Consider the following 8,164-nt stretch of genomic DNA (forward strand, 5'->3'; position numbering starts at 1 on the left):
TTTGTAAACCGACTTTCTATAACCCTAGGCCCCTCCGATGTCTATATAAGCCAGTGGGTTTAGTCCGTAGAGACAATCACAATCATACAGGCTAGACTTCTAGGGTTTAGCCACAATGATCTCGTGGTAGATCAACTCTTGTAATCCTCATACTCATCAAGATCAATCAAGTAAGATGTAGGGTATCACCTCCATCAAGAGGGCCCAAACCTGGGTAAACATCGTGTCCCCTGTCTCATGTTACCATCGACCCTAGACGCACAGTTCGGGACCCCCTACCCGAGATCCACCAGTTTTTACACCGATAGACTACTCACTACTATTCCCCTTGCTAGCAAGTTACTGTTGGAAATATGCCCTAGAGGCAATAATAAATTAGTTATTATTATATTTCCTTGTTCATGATAATCGTTTATTATCCATGCTAGAATTGTATTGATAGGAAACTCAGATACATGTGTGGATACATAGACAACACCATGTCCCTAGTAAGCCTCTAGTTGACTAGCTCGTTGATCAATAGATGGTTACGGTTTCCTGACCATGGACATTGGATGTCGTTGATAACGGGATCACATCATTAGGAGAATGATGTGATGGACAAGACCCAATCCTAAGCCTAGCACAAGATCATGTAGTTCGTATGCTAAAGCTTTTCTAATGTCAAGTATCATTTCCTTAGACCATGAGATTGTGCAACTCCCGGATACCGTAGGAGTGCTTTGGGTGTGCCAAACGTCACAACGTAACTGGGTGGCTATAAAGGTACACTACGGGTATCTCTGAAAGTGTCTGTTGGGTTGGCACGAATCGAGACTGGGATTTGTCACTCCGTGTAAACGGAGAGGTATCTCTGGGCCCACTCGGTAGGACATCATCATAATGTGCACAATGTGATCAAGGAGTTGATCACGGGATGATGTGTTACGGAACGAGTAAAGAGACTTGCCGGTAACGAGATTGAACAAGGTATCGGGATACCGACGATCGAATCTCGGGCAAGTATCGTACCGCTAGACAAAGGGAATTGTATACGGGATTGATTAAGTCCTTGACATCGTGGTTCATCCGATGAGATCATCGTGGAACATGTGGGAGCCAACATGGGTATCCAGATCCCGCTGTTGGTTATTGACGGAGAGTCATCTCGGTCATGTCTGCATGTCTCCCGAAACCCGTAGGGTCTACACACTTAAGTTCGGTGACGCTAGGGTTATAGAGATATTTGTATGGGGTAACCCGAAAGTTGTTCGGAGTCCGGGATGAGATCCCGGACGTCGAGGAGTTCCGGAATGGTCCGAGGTAAAGATTATATATAGGAAGTGCTATTTCGGCCATCGGGACAAGTTTCGGGGTCACCGGTATTGTACCGGGACCACCGGAAGGGTCCCGGGGGTCCACCGGGTGGGGCCACCTGCCCGAGGGGCCACATGGGCTGTAGGGGTGCGCCTTGGCCTATATGGGCCAAGGGCACCAGCCCCAAGAGGCCCATGCGCCAAGAGAAAGGGAAAGGAAGAGTCCTAAAGGGGGAAGGCACCTCCGAGGTGCCTTGGGGAGGAGGGACTCCTCCCTGGCCGCACCCTTCCTTGGAGGAAGGGCCAAGGCTGCACCCCCCCCTCTCCCTTGGCCCTATATATAGTGGGGGAAAGGGAGGGAAACTATACCCCAAGCCCTGGCGCCTCCCTCTCCCTCCCATGACACATCTCCCTCCTCCCACAGCGCTTGGCGAAGCCCTTGTTGGAATCCCGCTACTTCCACCACCACGCCGTCGTGCTGTTGGATCTCCATCAACCTCTCCTCCCCCCTTGCTGGATCAAGAAGGAGGAGACGTCGCTGCTCCGTACGTGTGTTGAACGCGGAGGTGCCGTCCGTTCGGCGCTAGGATCATCGGTGATTTGGATCACGACGAGTACGACTCCATCAACCCCGTTCTCTTGAACGCTTCCGCGCTGCGATCTACAAGGGTATGTAGATCCACTCCTCCCTCGTTGCTAGATGACTCCATAGATGATCTTGGTGACACGTAGGAAAATTTTGAATTATTGCTACGTTCCCCAACAGTGGCATCATGAGCTAGGTCTATGCGTAGTTTCTATGCACGAGTAGAACACAAAGTAGTTGTGGGCGTTGATTTTGTTCAATATGCTTACCGTTACTAGTCCAATCTTGATTCGGTGGCATTGTGGGATGAAGCGGCCTAGACCGACCTTACACGTACTCTTACGTGAGACTGGTTCCACCGACTGACATGCACTAGTTGCATAAGGTGGCTAGCGGGTGTGGTGTCTGTCTCTCCCACTTTAGTCGGATCGGATTCGATGAAAAGGGTCCTTATGAAGGGTAAATAGCAATTGGCATATCACATTGTGGTTTTTGCGTAGGTAAGAAACGTTCTTGCTAGAAACCCATAGCAGCCACGTAAAACATGCAAACAACAATTAGAGGACGTCTAACTTGTTTTTGCAGGGTATGCTATGTGATGTGATATGGCCAAGAAGAATGTGATGAATGATATGTGATGTATGAGATTGATCATGTTCTTGTAATAGGAATCACGACTTGCATGTCGATGAGTATGACAACCGGCAGGAGCCATAGGAGTTGTCTTTATTTATTGTATGACCTACATGTCATTGAACAATGCCATGTAATTACTTTACTTTATTGCTAACTGGTAGCCATAGTAGTAGAAGTAATAAGTTGGCGAGACAACTTTATGGAGACACAATGATGGAGATCATGATGATGGAGATCATGGTGTCATGCTGGTGACGATGATGATCATGGAGCCCCGAAGATGGAGATCAAAAGGAGCAAAATGATATTGGCCATATCATGTCACTATTTGATTGCATGTGATGTTTATCATGTTTATACATCTTATTTGCTTAGAACGACGGTAGCTTAAATAAGATGATCCCTCACTAAAATTTCAAGAGAAGTGTTCTCCCTAACTGTGCACTGTTGCGAAAGTTCGTCATTTCGAAGCACCACGTGATGATCGGGTGTGATAGATTCTTACGTTCGAATACAACGGGTGTTGACGAGCCTAGCATGTACAGACATGGCCTCGGAACACATGCGAAACACTTAGGTTAACTTGACGAGCCTAGCATGTATAGACATGGCCTCGGAACACGGAGGACCGAAAGGTCGAACATGAGTCGTATAGAAGATGCGATCAACATGAGATGTTCACCGATGATGACTAGTCCGTCTCACGTGATGATCGGACACGGCCTAGTTGATTCGGATCATGTATCACTTAGATGACTAGAGGGATGTCTATCTGAGTGGGAGTTCATAAGATGAACTTAATTATCCTGAACATAGTCAAAAGGTCTTCGCAAATTATGTCGTAGCTCGCACTTCAGTTCTACTGTTTAGATATGTTCCTAGAGAAAAATTAGTTGAAAGTTGATAGTAGCAATTATGCAGACAGTAGAAGGCTTATGTTCTTAATGCACCGCTCAGTGTGCTAAACCTCGAACGTCGTCTGTGGATGTTGCGAACATCTGACATACACGTTTTGATGACTACATGATAGTTCAGTGCGTAATGCTAAATGGTTTAGAATTGAGGCACCAAAGACGTTTTTGAAACATCGCAGAACATATGAGATGTTCCAAGGACTGAAATTGGGATTTCAGGCTCGTGCCCACGTCAAGAGGTATAAGACCTCCGACGATTTTCTTAGCCTGCATAATAAGGGAGAAAAGCTCAATCTTGAGCTTGTGCTCAGATTGTCTGAGTACAACAATCGCTTGAATCGAGTGGGAGTTGATCTTCCAGATGAAATAGTGATGGTTCTCCAAAGTCACTGCCACCAAGCTACTAGAGCTTCGTGATGAACTATAACATATCAGGGATAGATATGATCCTTGAGCTATTCGTGACACCGCGAAAGTAGAAATCAAAAGGGAGCATCAATCGTTGATGGTTAGTAAAACCACTAGTTTCAAGAAGGGCAAGGGCAAGAAAGGGATACTTCATGGAACAACAAATCAGTTGCTGTTCTAGTGAAGAAACCCAAAGTTGAACCCAAGCCCGAGACTAAGTGCTTCTGTAATAAGGGGAACAGTCACTGAAGCAGAACCACCCTAGATACTTGGTAGATGAGAAGGCTGGCAAGGTCGACAGAAGTATATTGGATATGCATTATAATGTGTACTTTACTAGTACTCCTAGTAGCACCAGGGTATTAGATACCGGTTCGGTTGCTAAGTGTTAGTAACTCGAAACAAAAGGCTACGGAATAAACGGAGACTAGCTAAAAGGTGAGATGACGATATGTGTTGGAAGTATTTCCAAGGTTGATCAAATATCGTACGCTCCCTCTACCATCGAGATTGGTATTAAAACCTAAATAATTGTTATTTGGTGTTTGCGTTGAGCATAGACATGATTGGATTATGTCTATCGCGATACGGTTATTCATTTAAGGAGAATAATGGTTACTCTGTTTATTTGAATAATACCATCCCGATCATAGTGATACACATTTTCATGCCAAAGGTATAAGATAGTAATGATAGTACCACACAAATGTGGCACTGCAATTTGAGTCATATTGGTATAAAACGCATGAAGAAGCTCCATGTTGATGGATCTTTGGACTCACTCATTTTTGAAAGGATTGAGACATGCGAACCATGTTTGTTGGTAGATATGCATGAAGAAACTCTATACAGATGGATCGTTTGGACTCACTTGATTTTGAATCACTTGAGACATGCAAATCATACGACATGGGCAAGATGACTGAAAAGCCTCATTTTCAGTAAGATGGAACAAGAAAGCAACTTGTTGGAAGTAATACATCTTGATGTGCGCAGTCCAATGAGTGCTGAGGCATGTAGTGGATATCGTTATGTTCTTACTTCACAGATGATTTGAGTAGATACTGAGTATATTTACTTGATGAAACATAAGTCTAAATTATTGAAAGGTTCAAGTAATTTCAAAGTGAAGTTGAACATCGTCGTGACAAGAGGATAAAATGTCTATGATATGATCATAGAGATGAATATCTGAATTACGAGTTTGGCACAGAATTAAGACATTGTGGAAATTGTTTCACAACTAATACAGCCTGGAACACCATAGTATGATGGTGTGTCCAAACATCAATAACTGCACCCTATTGGATATGATGCATACCATGATGTCTCTTATCGAATTACCATGATAGTTTATGGGTTAGGCATTAGAGACAACCACATTCACTTTAAATAGGGCACCACATAATTCCGATGAGATGACACCATATGAACTATGGTTTAGAGAAACCTAACCTGTCATTTCTTAAAAGTTTGGGGCTGCAACGCTTATGTGAAAAAGTTTCAGCCTAATAAGCTCGAACCCAAAGCGGATAAATGCATCTTCATAGGACACCCAAAACAGTTGGGTATACCTCCTGTCTCAGATCCGAAAGCAATAGGGATTGTTTCTGAAATCGGGTCCTTTCTCGAGAAAAAGGTTTCTCTCGAAAGAATTGAGTGGGAGGATGGTGGAGACTTGATGAGGTTATTGAACCGTCACTTCAACTAGTGTGTAGCAGGGCACAGGGAGTTGTTCCTGTGGCACCTACACCAATTGAAGTGGAAGCTTATGATAGTGATCATGAAACTTTGGATCAAGTCACTACCAAACCTCGTAGGATGACAAGGATGCGTACTACTTCAGAGTGGTACGTAATCCTGTCTTGGAAGTCATATTGCTAAACAACAATGAACCTATGAGCTATGGAGAAGCGATGGTGGGCCCGGATTCCAAAAAAATGGCTCAAGGCCATAAAATCCGAGAGAGGATCCATGTATGAAAACAAAGTGTAGACTTTGGAAGAACTACTTGATAGTCGTAAGGCTGTTGGGTGCAGATGGATTTTAAAAGGAAGACAGACAATGATGGTAAGTGTCACCATTGAGAAAGCTCGACTTGTCGTTAAGATGTTTCCCGACAAGTTCAAGGAGTTGACTACGATGAGACTTTCTCACACATAGCGATGCTAAAAGTCTGTTGGAATTATGTTAGCAGTTACTGCATTATTTATGAAATCATGCAGATAGGATGTCAAAACATTGTTTCCTCGACGATTTTCTTGAGGAAAGGTTGTATGAGATACAACCAGAAGGTTTTGTCAATCCTGGAAAAATGCTAACAAGTATGCAAAGCTCCAGCAATCCTTCTAAGGACTGGAGTAAGCATCTCAGAGTTGGAATGTACGCTTTGATGAGATGATCAAAGATTTTGGGTTTATACATAGTTTATGAGAAACTTGTATTTCCAAAGAAGTGAGTGGGAGCACTATAAAATTTCTGATGAGTATATGTTGTAGACATATTGTTGATCGGAAATGATGTAGAATTTCTGGAAAGCATATAGGGTTATTTGAAAAGTGTTTTTCAATGGAAAACCTAGATTAAGCCACTTGAACATTGAGCATCAAGATCTATAAGGATAGATCAAAACGCTTAATGGCACTTTCAAATGAGCACATACCTTGACATGATCTTGAAGGTGTTCAAGATGGATCAGTCAAAGAAGGAGTTCTTGCCTGAGTTGTAAGGTATGAAGTTAAGACTTAAAGCTCGACCACGACAGAATAGAGAGAAAGGACGAAGGTCGTCCCCTATGCTTAGACATAGGCTCCATAGTATGCTATGCTGTGTACCGCACCTGATGTGTGCCTTGCCACATGTCTGGCAAGAGGGTACAAAGGTGATCAAGGAGTGGATCACCAGATAGCGGTCAAAATTGTCCTTGGAGAAAATAAGGACATGTTTCTCGATTATGGAGGTGATAAAGAGTTCGGCGTAAAGGGTTACGTCGATGCAAGCCTTAACACCTATCCGAATGACTCTGAATAGCAAACCGGATATGTATAGTGGAGCAACCATTTGGAATAGCTCCAAGTGGAACGTGGTAGCAGCATCTACGATATGACCTAAAGTTTTGCGAAATACATAGGGATCTGAATGTTGCAGACCCGTTGACTACAACCTCTCTCACAAGCATAACATGATCAAACCCAGAACTCATTGAGTGTTAATCACATAGTGATGTGAACTAGATTATTGACTCTAGTAAACTCTTTGGATGTTAGTCACATGGCGATGTGACCTGTGATCACATGGCAATGTGAACTAGATTATTGACTCTAGTGCAAGTGGGAGACTGTTGGAAATATGCCCTAGAGGCAATAATAAATTGACTATTATTATATTTCGTTGTTCATGATAATCATTTATTATCCATGCTAGAATTGTATTGATAGGAAACTCAGATACATGTGTGGATACATAGACAACACCATGTCCCTAGTAAGCCTCTAGTTGACTAGCTCGTTGATCAATAGATGGTTACGATTTCCAGACCATGGACATTGGATGTCGTTGATAATGGGATCACATCATTAGGAGAATGATGTGATGGACAAGACCCAATCCTAAGCCTAGCACAAAGATCGTGTAGTTCGTATGCTAAAGCTTTTCTAATGTCAAGTATCATTTCCTTAGACCATGAGATTGTGCAACTCCTGGATACCGTAGGAATACTTTGGGTGTGCCAAACGTCACAACGTAACTGGGTGGCTATAAAGGTACACTACAGGTATCTCCGAAAGTGTCTGTTGGGTTGGCACGAATCGAGACTGGGATTTGTCACTCCGTGTAAACGGAGAGGTATCTCTGGGCCCACTCGGTAGGACATCATCATAATGTGCACAATGTGACCAAGGAGTTGATCACGGGATGATGTGTTACGGAATGAGTAAAGAGACTTGCCGGTAACGAGATTGAACAAGGTATCGGGATACCGACGATCGAATCTCGGGCAAGTATCGTACCACTAGACAAAGGGAATTGTATACGGGATTGATTGAATCCTCGACATCGTGGTTCATCCGATGAGATCATCGTGGAACATGTGGGAGCCAACATGGCTATCCAGATCCCGCTGTTTGTTATTGGCCGGAGAGTTACCTCAGCCATGTCTGCATGACTCCCGAACCCGTAGGGTCTACGCACTTAAGGTTCGATGACGCTAGTGTTATAGGGAATAGATATACGTGGTTATCGAATGTTGTTCGGAGTCCCGGATGAGATCCCGGACGTCACGAGGAGTTCCGGAATGGTCCGGAGGTAAAGATTAATATATAGGAAGT

The sequence above is a fragment of the Triticum urartu genome, chromosome 2 (genome assembly GCF_003073215.2).
Source record: "Triticum urartu cultivar G1812 chromosome 2, Tu2.1, whole genome shotgun sequence".
Taxonomy (NCBI): domain Eukaryota; kingdom Viridiplantae; phylum Streptophyta; class Magnoliopsida; order Poales; family Poaceae; genus Triticum; species Triticum urartu.